We start from the raw sequence: 13023 nt of genomic DNA, 5'->3' as shown, positions 1-13023 counted from the left end.
GCGGGTGAGGTCGGGGGCAGCAGATGTGTGGGGAGGGGCCCAGGAGGTGGGACTGAGGCTGGCTGCTGGCAGGACCAAGGCGGGCAGGCGGCCAGTCGTGGGCCCGGGCGGCGGTTCCCCCCAGCTGAGCACCAGGCTCGGTCCCAGGAACCTCGGCCCCACGACCTGACCCAGTCCTGAGCATCCGTCAGCCGCAGGGTGAAGGAACTCCTCTGAGGCGTCGTCCCTGGGGTCGAGGACGGACTGGGAATTCTCTCAGGCCCTCTGCCCAGGCTGGGGACTGCCCTGTAAGCTCAGCCTTGAGCGTGTGGGCGAGTATAGGAGGTTGCCGAGGGGCAGCTGGGCCTGGGGCTGAAGCCACTGGGGCTTGACGGGAGCTGCTGGGCAGGCTGGGAGGCAGGCCCCCGGCAAGGAGGCTGGGCAGTGCCCCGCAGGCCCAGCTGGGCAAGAGACCCCGGGCGCCAGGAGCCACAGTGCTGGGGGCCGCTCAGCTGTACAGGGGTGGGTGTGGCCGGGCAGCCCCCCAGCAGAGGGTTTAAGACAGGCAGGACCCTGGGGGGGGGGTCTGAGTCATGGCCCTGGGCCCTGAGGCCCAGATCTCCAGGCCACCTCCTCTGTCATCTCCAGGACCAGAGGACAGGCGGGGTGAATTCCCTGGGCACTGGGCAGGGTGCCCAGGCTGTTGGCCGGCGCATCCTGCCACAGAGCTTGCGCCTGCAGGAGTGCTGGGTCAAGAGGGGCGGGGGGGCCAGGCCCCGGGGCGCCCTGCGTTCCATGGAGGCATGTGGCCGCCCTGTCCCCTGCCCCCCACCCTGCCCATCAGGTCTCAGCCCAGGCATCATGCCCGCCCGGCAGGCGCCCACACACTGCCGCTCTGCACACCAGGGCCCCGTCGTGTGTGGGCAAGCAGCCGCCTGGCTGAGCCCACCGCATGGCCAGGCGGACAGGCGGCTTCTCCGAGGCCCGTGGGTCGTCACGGTGTCTCCTGGAGCGAGAGACCCCCAGCCTGCCCCCCGCCTGGGCTCGGCAGGCCTGGGGAGGTGACTGTTCACCAGAAAAGGAGATTCTCAATGAGAAACTCAAGCAGGGCTGGAAATTCACTGGATTCCAAGTGGTTCTGACCTTTCATGCTCCACCAGCAGTATCTCGATGGAAAACAAACACTGCCGGGCGGAGACAATGCCGCCCTGAGTCGACAACGGGGGCTGGCTGCCAGGGAGGGGGTTGCAGGGCTGCCCCCTGCCCTGCCCCTGCCATTGCCTTTCCAAGAGCCCCGGTGGAGGCCGGGTGGCCCTGAGAAACCAGAGGGGGCGCGACCCAGTGCCAGGCTCCTGACGCGGCCCGGCGGAGCTACCCCTGCCCCCCACTCGGCGTCTGCAGCCTTGTCTCCCCCCACCAGGGCCCCCTCCCGCCCCTGCCGGCTTCTGCGTCAGCGTGTTGCCAAGGGTGACGTCAAGACCGCTGGGCTCGAGGCGCGTGCAGGGCAGCCCCTGGGCAGGGGCAGATTCCGGGGTGTCCGTGGACCCTGGCAGCCCGCGGGTCGCAGAAGCCACGCGCAGCCTCGGGCCTGGTGCCGGGCCCTGGTCCCAGGAGGGTTCCAGCGGTCCTGAGTCGGCCCGGGCTCCGTCCCCCGTGCTGGGCTGCCGGAGCTCAGCCCAGGCGTCACCCGTGGGTGCCATGGGCCGGCGCTGGTGCCCGGGTCCCTGCCTTGGCATGAGGACAGCTCAGAGGCCGAGCCCACCGGCCCAGCCAGGCTGCCCGACCCCACCCACCCTCTGTGGAGCGCCCCACCGCCCCCCACCGTCAGGGTGGAAAAGATGATGAGCTCAGCTGTGGCCCCCGCGGGTGCCCACCCGCCCGGACAGCCCCCAAGTGCCCCCGAGTGCCCCCCAGACAGGGCCCCAGCACCCTGCTGTCAGCCTGCTCCGGCCTCGCTGGCGGGGCCCCCAGAGGGACAGGCCAGGCGGCCGCGAGGTGTCAGTTCTCACGGGAGCACCTTCAGTGGCTTGCCATGCTGTGGGCTGTGGGCTGTCAGCTGGCTTGTTGTGCGCCTGCTGTGCGCCTGCTGTGTGCCTGCTGTACACCTGCTGTGTGCCTGCTGTATATCTGCTGTGCATCTGCTGTATACCTGCTGTGCGCCTGCTGTGTGCCTGCTGTACGCCTGCTGTATACCTGCTGTGTGCCTGCTATATACCTGCTGTGTGCCTGCTGTATACCTGCTGTGTGCCTGCTATATACCTGCTGTGTGCCTGCTGTGTACCTGCTGTGCGCCTGCTGTGCGCCTGCTGTATACCTGCTGTGTGCCTGCTGTACGCCTGCTGTATACCTGCTGTGTGCCTGCTATATACCTGCTGTGTGCCTGCTGTGTGCCTGCTGTATACCTGCTGTGCGCCTGCTGTATACCTGCTGTGTGCCTGCTGTATACCTGCTGTGTGCCTGCTGTATACCTGCTGTGTGCCTGCTGTGCACCTGCTGTATACCTGCTGTGTGCCTGCTGTGCGCCTGCTGTATACCTGCTGTGTGCCTGCTGTATACCTGCTGTGTGCCTGCTGTATACCTGCTGTGCGCCTGGTGTGCGCCTGCTGTGTGCCTGCTGTGTGCCTGCTGTGTGCCTGCTGTGTGCCTGCTGTGCGCCTGCTGTATACCTGCTGTGTGCCTGCTGTATACCTGCTGTGTGCCTGGTGTGCGCCTGCTGTATACCTGCTGTGTGCCTGGTGTGCGCCTGCTGTATACCTGCTGTGCGCCTGCTGTGTGCCTGCTGTGCACCTGCTGTGTGCCTGCTGTATACCTGCTGTATGCCTGCTGTGTGCCTACTGTATACCTGCTGTGCGCCTGCTGTATATCTGCTGTGCGCCTGCTGTGCGCCTGCTGTGCGTCTGCTGTGCGCCTGCTGTGCGCCTGCTGTATACCTGCTGTGTGCCTGCTATATACCTGTTGTGTGCCTGCTGTGCGCCTGCTGTATACCTGCTGTGCGCCTGCTGTATACCTGCTGTGTGCCTGCTGTATACCTGCTGTGTGCCTGCTGTGCGCCTGCTGTATACCTGCTGTGCCCCTGCTGTATACCTGCTGTGTGCCTGCTGTGCGCCTGCTGTATACCTGCTGTGTGCCTGCTGTGCGCCTGCTGTGTACCTGCTGTGTGCCTGCTGTATACCTGCTGTGCGCCTGGTGTGCGCCTGCTGTGTGCCTGCTGTGTGCCTGCTGTGCGCCTGCTGTGTGCCTGCTGTGTGCCTGCTGTATACCTGCTGTGTGCCTGGTGTGCGCCTGCTGTATACCTGCTGTGCGCCTGCTGTGTGCCTGCTGTGCGCCTGCTGTGCGCCTGCTGTATACCTGCTGTGCGCCTGCTGTGTGCCTGCTGTGCATCTGCTGTGTGCCTGCTGTGCGCCTGCTGTGTGCCTGCTGTATACCTGCTGTGTGCCTGCTGTGCGCCTGCTGTATACCTGCTGTGCGCCTGCTGTATACCTGCTGTGTGCCTGCTGTGCGCCTGCTGTATACCTGCTGTGTGCCTGCTGTGCGCCTGCTGTATACCTGCTGTGCGCCTGCTGTATGCCTGCTGTGTGCCTGCTGTGCGCCTGCTGTATACCTGCTGTGTGCCTGCTGTGCGCCTGCTGTATACCTGCTGTGTGCCTGCTGTATACCTGCTGTGTGCCTGCTGTGCGCCTGGTGTGCGCCTGCTGTGTGCCTGCTGTGTGCCTGCTGTGTGCCTGCTGTATACCTGCTGTGTGTCTGCTGTGCGCCCGCTGTATACCTGCTGTTCGCCTGCTGTATACCTGCTGTGCGCCCTCTGTATACCTGCTGTGTGCCTGCTGTATACCTGCTGTGCGCCTGCTGTATACCTGCTGTGTGCCTGCTGTGCGCCTGCTGTATACCTGCTGTGTGCCTGCTGTGCGCCTGCTGTATACCTGCTGTGCGCCTGCTGTATACCTGCTGTGTGCCTGCTGTGCGCCTGCTGTATACCTGCTGTGTGCCTGCTGTGCGCCTGGTGTGCGCCTGCTGTGTGCCTGCTGTGCGCCTGGTGTGCGCCTGCTGTGTGCCTGCTGTGTGCCTGCTGTGTGCCTGCTGTGTGCCTGCTGTGCGCCTGCTGTATACCTGCTGTGTGCCTGGTGTGCGCCTGCTGTATACCTGCTGTGCGCCTGCTGTATACCTGCTATGCACCTGTTGTGTGCCTGCTGTGCGCCTGCTGTGTGCCTGCTGTATGCCTGCTGTGTGCCTGGTGTGCGCCTGCTGTATGCCTGCTGTGTGCCTGCTGTGCATCTGCTGTGTGCCTGCTGTGCGTCTGCTGTGTGCCTGCTGTATACCTGCTGTGTGCCTGCTGTATACCTGCTGTATGACTGCTGTGTGCCTACTGTATACCTGCTGTGCGCCTGCTGTATACCTGCTGTGAGCCTGCTGTGTGCCTGCTATACACCTGCTGTATACCTGCTGTGAGCCTGCTGTGAGCCTGCTGTATACCTGCTGTGTACCTGCTGTGCACCTGCTGTGTACCTGCCGTATACCTGCTGTGAGCCTGCTGTATACCTGCTGTGTGCCTGCTATACACCTGCTGTCTACCTGCTGTGTGCCTGCTGTATACCTGCTGTGTGCCTGCTGTGCGCCTGCTGTACACCTGCTGTATACCTGCTGTATACCTGCTGTGCGCCTGCTGTATAGCTGCTGTGTACCTGCTGTGTGCCTGCTGTATACCTGCTGTATATCTGCTGTGCGCCTGCTATGCGCCTGCTGTATACCTGGTGTGCGCCTGCTATACGCCTGCTGTGTACCTGCCGTGCGCCTGCTGTATACCTGCTGTGCACCTGCTATACACCTGCTATACACCTGCTGTGCGCCTGCTGTGTGCCTGCTGTATACCTGCTGTGCGCCTGCTGTGCACCTGCTGTGCGCCTGCTGTGTACCTGCTGTGTGCCTGCTGTATACCTGCTGTGCGCCTGTTGTATACCTGCTGTGTGCCTGCTGTGCGTCTGCTCTATATCTGCTGTGTGCCTGCTGTATACCTCCTGTGCGCCTGCTGTACACCTGCTGTGTGCCTGCTGTGCACCTGCTGTATACCTGCTGTGCGCCTGTTGTATACCTGCTGTGTGCCTGCTGTATACCTGCTGTGCGCCTGTTGTATACCTGCTGTGTGCCTGCTGTGCGCCTGCTGTATACCTGCTGTGCGCCTGCTGTATACCTGCTGTGTGCCTGTTGTATACCTGCTGTGCGCCTGCTGTATACCTGCTGTGCGCCTGCTGTATACCTGCTGTGTGCCTGCTGTTCGCCTGCTGTATACCTGCTGTGTGCCTGTTGTATACCTGCTGTGCGCCTGTTGTATACCTGCTGTGTGCCTGCTGTGTACCTGCTCTATACCTGCTGTGCGCCTGCTGTTTGCTTCTGACGTGTCTACTGTATGTCTGGTATATGCTTGTCTTGCGCCTACTATATACCTGCTGTATCCCTGCTGTGCACCTGCTGTGCGCCTGCTGCACGCCTGCCATGTGCCTGCTGTGGGTATGAGGCCCAGGTGGGCCCAGATGCCATGGTGAGCCCGAGTGTCCGGGGTACAGGGTTTGAGGTGGGGGCACTCACCCCGGCACAGCTGATTGTTGTGTCTGCAGACCCTCTTGGTGCCTAGGGACTCTGCCCCTCCTTCAGGACCTGGCAGGCACATCTCCCAGGGGTGTTTTCACTTTCTCACAGGGCTCCTTGCAGGAGGCCTGGTGTCCCCACCACTACCCAGCAGTATCCGGTCAGCCATGTCATCTGGGTTGAGGATCTCGGGCAGGGGACACAGGGACATGCTTCTTAGGGGTCAGTGTGTGCCTTAGCGGTCCCTCCTGGTCCTGGGGAGCCTTTCCCTACCCACAGATGGTTGGTAGGGGCTAGCACACAGTGGCGTGCCATAGACGTGGCCAGGATCGGGAAGAGCCAATGTCTGGGGCCCTGGCTTCTAGGGCACAGCTGAGAGGGAGCCCCTGCAGGTGCTGCTGAGGGGGGCCGCTCCAGGCTGTCCTGCAAGTCCTGTGACCCGCCACCCATACACCACGCATTGACATTCAGCCCCGAAAGGGCTTACGTTTCACTGCCGTAAGAAGACTGTCGTTGCAGAGCAGTGCCGCCGGGAGTGTGGCCCAGCAGCCAGCATCTGCTGGTGGCAGAGCAGGAGGCGTTTGTCCGACAGACGTGGCCAGAAGGGGGGGCCCAGCGTGGGTGACGCCCAGCTTAGCCTGGAAGGGGCTGGATGCAGCCTCCAGGGCCCTTACCCAGTCAGCTCCGCAGACGGGGAGCCCGAGGCTCAGGTCGCCATCGTGGGCCCAGGGCTGGGAGCCAGGGTGTGGACAGCGAGTGGGCCTGAGGGGCTTGAGCGGCTATTGGGGTTGGCGCCGCCCTAGCAGCACCGACCTCGGAAGCAGGACCCCCTGAGTCCCTGGCGGGGATGTGACGGTGCCTCCCAGCCCAGCTGCAGCAGGCACAGGGCTCAGCTGGCCACATTGTGCCTCCCCGCAGGTGTCCCTGCGTGCTCGGCCTGGACCTGCCTCTTTGTGGCCTGTCACCCCTCCCAAGGGAGCCCGTGGGGCCGGTCGCACGCTCGCTGCCGGGAGCGGCTGCCAGGGCTCATGGGCCCTGGCCGCCTCCGCCCGGGCACCTCCGGCCCTGGCATCGCCTGGGGCTCCTGCTCCCCCACCCAGTCCTCGTCTCGGCCCCCCTTGGTGGCGGGGGGCATCTGGTCCTCCGCTCTCAGGCTCTGGGCTTCACTTGGGGGTGGGCAGTGCGGGTGGAGAGGCAGCACCCACGGCGGCCCCCCCACCCTGGCAGGTCAGCGGCCCTCCCCTGGCAGGTCAGCCTCCCCAGCGCCTGCAGGCAGCCGGTGGTGGGCATGTGCCCACTGACATTTCAGCCCCAGACGGGGCCCACCCCGCCCCACAGGGTGCTCCCAGAGCCCCTGCCTCCTGCTCCCTTGGCGCCCAGCGTCTGCCAGAGTCCATTCTCCCCCAGCCATCAGCTGGACGGAAGGATGCCTGCCGCTCAGAGGGCCTTCCTCCAGCCCCGCTGCTCACTTTGGGTCCTTGTGGACTTGCTCCTCCATGGGGTTTGCCTCTTGCCGTGACCCTGGAGGCCCCCCGCCTGCCCCCGAGGCCGTCACTGGACACAGCAGGGCAGCTGGGATACAGCCCCTCCCTCCACCCCAGGTCGCTCTGCCTTCGCCGCGTGACCTGGTGGATTCTGCCGGGGGGTGTCCACGTGTTCTCGGATCTGAGGCTGGGGCCCTCTGCCTCACAGGCGGGTCGGGGTCAGCCTCTTGCCAGGTCTTGGGCTCTGTAGGCAGGGCTGCCCCCCGCTACGCTGCACCCCCGTCCTCTGAGGCAGTGGACATCACATTAGCAGCTTGAGATCAGCCAGGTGAGAGCGGTGATGCCGCAGACATCCACAGGTGCTATGGCCACCCCCCCCCCCGACAGGTGGATGTTAAACGGCCCCCGCCTCCTCCAGGCAGTGGTTCCCCCACGTCCCTGCCCAGCAGGCTCGGTCTTCAGTGAACAATGGTGCCCGCCACCGGCTCCTCGTAGAGCCGGGCCAGCCGCCCCCGACCCCTCAGCGCCGCCCTGCTCTGGGCCTGCGGCCACACACGTCATTTCTGCTCGCGTTTGCCCTGCTGGGGGACGGCCCTTTGCCAGAGCGGTTCACGCTCTCTGCAGGCAGGGAAATCGATGCTGTGTGCAGATGGGCCGCCTGGGAGCCGGGGGCGCTGCTGCGTCCGTCAGCGTGTTTGTGGCCAGCCCCGGGGTCCTCCCCCGCCCTGGCCCGAGGACAAGCCCCCATTCCTCCCCTGAGGTCACACGGGGACTGCATGGAGCGGTCTCTGGAGACTGAGACTGGCTTCCGTGGGGCCTGGCAGTGAGGCAGCCCCAAGCAGCAGCCAGGGGCTCTCCTGCCCCAGAGACCAGCGTGTGGGCAGAAGGGCCCAACATCGGGGGCAGGGCCTGGGGCGAAGCTGGGGGTGCTGGCCGGGGCTCCCCCTTGCCAAGCTCGCCAGGGGCAGCCCCTTGAGGCAGGACCAAGGGGTTTGGGGGGCCTCCCGGGGGAGTCCAGCCCACAGCCTGGTCTCTGGGGTGGCCGTCACAACCAGGCCTCCGTAGCCCCTAGCTCTGTCCGCCCACGTCCCCCCAGCGTGTCTGTGCTCAGCGGGACGTCGGGGCAGAGGACCCTCCCAGCTCGCAGCCGCCAGGCCAGTGGGGTAATTCACTTCCTGAGCGTGTTCGTCCTGCTCCACACACACACATACACACACACACACACTCATCAGAGCGGCCCTGGGGCTTAAGACGCAGGTTATTATTCTTTCAAAGGGTTTCTGTGACCCGAGAGCTGCAAGACAGCTCCTCTGCTTACCAAGGACAGGCTGCAGGGACCAGGCTGAGACCTCCGGGGGGCCCCCTCGGTGGCCTTGGTGCTGACAGAATGTGGGGGGCAGCCCCCGAGGCCCCGCCGGCTCTGACAGCCCAGCTGGCTCTGACAGCCCAGCGTTCGGGTTAAGGTCTGAATACAGTCAGCGACGCGGAGGGAGTCCCCCCACAGAGCAGGCGCCCCGCCCCGTTCCCTGCACCTGGCTCCCCACTGGACTCGGGTCCTCAGATCTGGAGCTGAGCTCAGCGGGCCCCGGGGGCCTGCCCTGAGGCTCCCTCTGAGGCTCGCCCAGGCCGCAGCCCTGCACACCTCTGCTGCCCTCCAGCGACCCTGCCAGCAGTCCTGACTGAGGAGGCCCAGGCCTCCTGTGGCCAGCCGGAGGAGACTGGCACGGCGACCGGGCGGCCCTTGCTTCCAGTGCAGCCGCCCCCTCCAGCTCACCTGCCGGAGGATGGGACCCCGGGAGGCAGGAGGGCAGGCCTCGGCCATGAGGGTCCAGCCCCGACTTCCCACCCGCAAAGCTGGGCGACAGGCCTGTGACTCGGGGACAGGACCCAGTTTTGACGTCTGCCGTTCCCGGCGCCCATCTCTGGCACCCGCGGGGCCTGGGGCTCTGGGGCTGGCGCTCAGATGGAGATCCCCGCCGGGCAGTGGAGTGTAGACCCCTTTCCCTGGCCTGGTGTGCTGGCTAGGAAGGCTGTGGGAACCCCAGGCCACCTCCTTTCCTCTCTCTCACACGAGAGAGCTGGACGCACAGGTGGGCTGGGCCCCCACGCAGCACGACGCCATCAAGGTCAAGACCAGCCCATCACAGCATGACTGAGCTGAGCCTCGGAGCCCGCTGGTGGCCATTCTGCCGTTCCCCCGCCCCCCGCAGTCCGGCTCAGGCCTGCCAGGGTCAGGCTGCAAGTGCCCCCCGGTGCGGCATCGCCAAGGCCAGAGGCCACCCCGGGCAGGGATGGAGGCGGTGCCAGGCTACGCTGTCACTGGGTGCTCCCCTGACGCCCATACCTAGCAGGCTGGCCGGGGGCCCCGGCACAGGGCCCGTTCCCCCCGGGGCCTCCCAGCCCTGCTGCGGTGGTGGGGGGCTCCAGGGAAGGCAGGGCACTCTGCTGGACAGCCGAGAGCCCATGGGGGCGGGAAAACGGACCGTCCCTGAGGGCTGTGGAGGGCCTGGGCGGGGCCCCCACATGTGATTCCAGCCCGGCCCCAGGCACAGCCACTGTGACCCCACAGCCCAGATGCTTCCTGCCACACTACTGTTTGCCGACTCGGCCCAGGGAGTGATCCAGGGAGTCCCAGCTCGAGAAGGCAGGTTTCAGGGACCCACCAGGGAGATGGTGACCTCTGAAGGGCACGTCTTGTCTCTCTCAGGGGGACTGTGGCTTGGAAACCAGACACGGGGCCCCGCCCGGCTCCCTCACCCCCTCGCCTCCCCTGGGCAGGGGGCTGCGGGGCTTGGAGCACCTTGCAGGGCGGGGGCTGGGGTCAGCCACGGTGCCAGCATTCTGGGCAGAGCGCCGGCCGCTGCCCAGGCCTGGCCTGCCGTGGCCCCAGGGTCCTCGGGAGGCCCTTGGCCACGTGTGGGCGTCCTTCCCAGGAGAGGCTCTGTCTGGCCCTGGCCCAGCCCCACCCCGCACCCCCGCTGATGAGAAGCCAGTGCTGGGCGGTCATGACCCAGGTGCCCGCTAAGGGCGAGCACTTCTGAAACCATCTTGTTGGCCCAGGGCAGAGGTTCCCCACTGGGATGCCTCCCCACCTACTGCCTCCGCTCGGGGAGGGGCGGCCCAGGGCTGCAGGAGCCCCGCTTGCTGGGCCGCGTCAGGCAAGAAGGCTGGGCCCCTGGGGTCCCCCTTCCGGTCCCAGGCCGGCTGCTGGCCCCCCGCCGGCCCTCCCGCAGTGGTGGCAATGGTCTGCACATGGGCCGGGCCCGCCCACACCTGCGTCCCGCCGCTGGCCAATTTCTCATCGGTGACGGACGCTCGGAGGGTGAGGGGCATGTGGATCAAGCCCGCAAAGTTTAAGAAAGACAAGTAGCAGGCAGGTCTCATTTCAGCCAAAGCCAGGAAGGACGGGGGCTTCGAAGGAGGCGTGCTCCCTGCAAGGCAAGGGTGAGGGCGTTGGGGCTGAGGGGAGATGATGTGAGGGCAGGTGGGACCCAGAGCCTGGGCCTCCTCGAGGCTAGCGCCCACCCCCGCTGGGCCCAACTCCAGGCTGGGCGGGGAGCAGCGTACAGGGGCTCCGTGCCCGTCAGGGCGAGTGCTCCACGCGTGGCCTTGGGACTCTGGGGGTCGACCCTAACTCGTTCCCCGCCCGCTGTCCCCCTGCCCCTGCCCTGGCCCTGCGGCCGCCCGTGGGCTCGGGAGCCGCCATCTCTGGCTCTGAGACCCCATCGGCCCTTGAGGTTCCGTGAGAGCGGGTCCCTGATGCGTGCGTCCGGCCGCTCACGCGGATTCCTGCTGCACGGGTGGGCAGGGCCCCCGCGTCGGTCCTGAGCGGGCTGGCAGCCTGCCCGTGTGGCCGTGGGCTGTCCCCGCCTGGCCCCCGAGGACGCGGGGCGCCCCCAGGCCAACGTGGCTGTGGCTGTGAGGGTCGAGCACGCTTGTCCTGAGGCGCCCGGTGGGACCCAGGCCGAGCTCCTTCCTGTCCGGGGGCCGGGCTCCCTGGGAGGCTGAGGGCGCCTTCGTGCAGACCTCTAAGGCCCCCTACGCAGATGGCCCATCCCAGCTCGCCGAGCCTCCCCGTGGGGGGAATCTGGGACCTGCTCCTGGCGGGGGGGGGGCGCTGGGTGGGGCGGCAGGGGCAGCCGGCGAGCTGCTCTATCAGGGCCTGAGCACAGCTTCCCCGGCAGCCTGTTATCTTGTTTAAACAGCCCTGCTGTTTGAAGGGGCTGGCCTGGCCACACGGTTACCACGAGCCTCACAATTGTTCCTGGAGGGCGGGGGCAGGGGACAGGCCTCCAGAACACAACACCCCCCCACCCCCCGCGGAGCCGCATCTGTCGATGGCCCCAGGCCTGTGGGGCCAGCGCCCCCGCCCCGCCCACCCCTGCCCGCCCAGGATGCAGGGAACCACCCTCTGGGGTGGGGGCAGGCCGGGCCCTTTTCGGAGGCCCCTTCTGGTCCCTGGGGGTGGGGGTCCGAGGGCCGTGAGTGCCCGGTGGGCGAGCACACCCCCCACCCCGACTGCTGATCCCAGTGCTGCTCGCTGACCCCCACTCTGACCCCTGACCCGGACCGGGCTGCCTGTCTGCAGGGTGCTGCAGACTCTGGGGGAGGGTCAGGGTCCCGGCGGAGGGCACGAGGAGTCGTGGAGTCGGGTCCTGGGGCCATAGCACCGACCCCGGGCAGGACTGCACTGTCTTGGCCCTGAGTCCCCAAGGGGTCGAAGGCCAGGGCAGCTCCGAGGGCTCGCGGATCCGGGCAGGAGGAGACGCGGCGGGCGGCCTGCTTGCCCCGCTGCCCCCGCCCCGACCGTGGCTTGCAGCCGCCCCCGCCGACCAGCCCCGGACACCACGGGACTCCGGCGCCCATCAGCCTCGCTAACCCAGTCCTGGGTCCGGGGCAGCCGGCGCCTGGCCCTGCGGGAGGAACACGTGGGCAGCGCTGACTTGATCGGCCTGGGCGCGACCTAGTTGTCTAGCTTTTTCCCCAGGTGCTGGGAGCAGGGTTTAGGGTGTGGGCCAGCGGGGACTGCAGGTGGCTCCGGCTGTCAGAGGCTCTCCCTGGCGCAGAGGGGCCCTCAGCCCAGCCCCCACGTGGTATAAACGGGGGCCGTGGAGAGGAGCGAGGCTCAGCCTGCGGGGCGGCCGTCGAGGCCAACACGGCCTCAGGGCTCCCTGCAGACTGCCCCGTCCCCCGCCCACCAGCAGCAGGTCCCCAGGAGGACTGCCCCCTTGCCCGCCCCGTGCCCCGGGGGGCCACGAGGGCTCCTGAACCCCCAGGTGCCCTCCCCCACTGCCAGCAAGTAGATGGTGGTGGACAGTGCCGCCTGGCCGCCGGCCAGCCCGGGCCTCCGTGCCCCTCCAAGAGGGCCGCCTGGCCCAGCCTGAGGGTCTGGGCCTGCGATGCTGTGCAAAGCTGAGGGTGGAGGCTGCCTCCCTAGTTGCCGTGGAAATGGCAGGACTGCGCTCAGCCGCCCTGGTGGCACAGACTTGGCGGTGGGAGGGGCCCGAGGGGCCATGGGCATTCCCAGGCCCCCTGTGGGCAGGCCAGCCGGGACCATGCCTGCCCCACCCCCCATCTGCACAGGGCGGTGGTGACTGCACGCTGGCCGGGGTGAGCCAGGCTCGTGGACTTGTCCACAGGGGGCGCGCGATCCCTGGGACTGGAAGTCTAAGTCGCAGCCCCAGGCCTCCAGCCTCTGCCTCTTGCCGCCTCCTCCCTGTCCCCAGGGGGCCCTCCTGCCTGCGCCCCTCAGCCTGAGGACTGTAGCCACAAGCCGGGCCCTGCACCCCCGAGCACACCCCGCCCCTGACTCACGACAAGCTGGAGCCCAAAGGGAAACGCACAGCGGAGGCTGAGGACCTTTAGTGGATTCGGGGTTGGGGGGGATGGGTCGGGGGCAACCCAGGGCTTCAAACCGCCACGCAGCCTGCGATCCGGGCCCGGTCCCTTTCCTGTGGAGCCCAGGGCCAGGCGGCTGGCA

The 13023-nt window shown here is 67.0% G+C and overlaps 2 protein-coding genes across 4 annotated transcripts in view; one reads left to right on the top strand and one right to left on the bottom strand.

Annotated features, from left to right (window-relative positions):
• RSPH14 (radial spoke head 14 homolog) overlaps window positions 1-13023 on the bottom strand; it is a 49996-nt gene that overhangs the window by 20993 nt on the left and 15980 nt on the right. The window lies entirely within an intron of this gene.
• The window catches only part of GNAZ (G protein subunit alpha z), a 31880-nt gene that overhangs the window by 13801 nt on the left and 5056 nt on the right, over window positions 1-13023 (top strand). The gene's annotated exons all lie outside the window — the stretch shown is intronic.

This window comes from Ovis canadensis, chromosome 17, assembly GCF_042477335.2.
Source record: "Ovis canadensis isolate MfBH-ARS-UI-01 breed Bighorn chromosome 17, ARS-UI_OviCan_v2, whole genome shotgun sequence".
Taxonomy (NCBI): domain Eukaryota; kingdom Metazoa; phylum Chordata; class Mammalia; order Artiodactyla; family Bovidae; genus Ovis; species Ovis canadensis.
This window is presented reverse-complemented; position numbering and strand designations above follow the sequence as displayed.